Source organism: Chiloscyllium plagiosum, unplaced genomic scaffold, assembly GCF_037043375.1.
Source record: "Chiloscyllium plagiosum isolate Xiang-an unplaced genomic scaffold, Cpla_swu_hap1 HiC_scaffold_2, whole genome shotgun sequence".
In the NCBI taxonomy this organism is placed as follows: domain Eukaryota; kingdom Metazoa; phylum Chordata; class Chondrichthyes; order Orectolobiformes; family Hemiscylliidae; genus Chiloscyllium; species Chiloscyllium plagiosum.
The window spans coordinates 104,800,266-104,801,290 of NW_028270140.1; the positions used below are offsets into that span (position 1 = coordinate 104,800,266).

At 40.1% G+C, this 1,025-nt stretch overlaps 1 pseudogene; it reads right to left on the reverse strand.

Annotated features, from left to right (window-relative positions):
* Positions 1–291: 291 nt before the first annotated feature.
* Positions 292–391, reverse strand: LOC122539727 (U6 spliceosomal RNA; annotated as a pseudogene).
* Between the last annotated feature and the right edge of the window lie 634 nt (positions 392–1,025).

The window sequence follows — 1,025 nt, forward strand, 5'->3', positions numbered from 1 at the left end:
AGTATTCTTATCTGAGTGAGAAAACCTGTAGCTTAACGTCCACTCCAAAAACCTGACCATAAAATTTGCGGTTGATATTCCCCCCACAATGGAAGTCTGCAATCTCAGTGATGTTGCATGCTCACTCCGCCTTGCTTACTTTGGCAAGAGAGAACTAACTTTATTTTTCAAATTTCACCACTTGTCATTACAGGCCTAAAAATGACTTCCTCAGAACATCAGCCTGGGATTCTGAATTACAAGTCAAATCAGTTTACAACCACACCACTTCCCATCTCATTAACTTTTCTTAAAAATATGGGATGAATGTGATTGTCATCCTTGCACAGGGGCTATTCTAATCTTCTCTGTATCTTAGCAATTTCAGCGTATGTTCTGCTAAACTGAGTACATGTCTTTTAATTTGCTTACAGAGAAGAGAAGAATTAGTGACCTCCTTTATGGAACAATGGATAGTACATGTGAGATATTGCAAACATTTCCAATACTAGTAGCCTTCTCCCTACTTTAGATTGCAACTGTGGCTGCAGCAGTTTTCAGATTTTGGTGAAGATGCACTTGCTAAAGCACAGACATTGCTCTTTCCTGAGAGTCAAGTGGGAGAACTGTGACCCAAATCTACTAGTGGATATGACTTCCTGTTGACGGGGAAACCATTAACTATAATATTGAGCTTCAAATTGACAGCACTGGTCTCAAAGCAGTGTTACAAATGATTGATGTCATGATCTACGTACTTTGTATAATGACTGTGCGTGTGTGTGTAATACGCATGCGCTCATGCCGTCACCAATGCTTTTTCCAGTGAGAGTTATCCCAAAGTGCGTACACGTGCACCACAGATGCTTTCTTGAAGCCCAGAAGGCACTGAAAACAGATAGTTGCAAATGATCTCAATTTCTCACCCATCAGCTTGAGAGAATTCAACAAGTTTACTCAGTGACTGTTATTACCTTTGCACATCCTGCATGTCAGAAGACAGTAACACTAACCCAACATAAAAGCATGTGTGTGACAAGTTATAT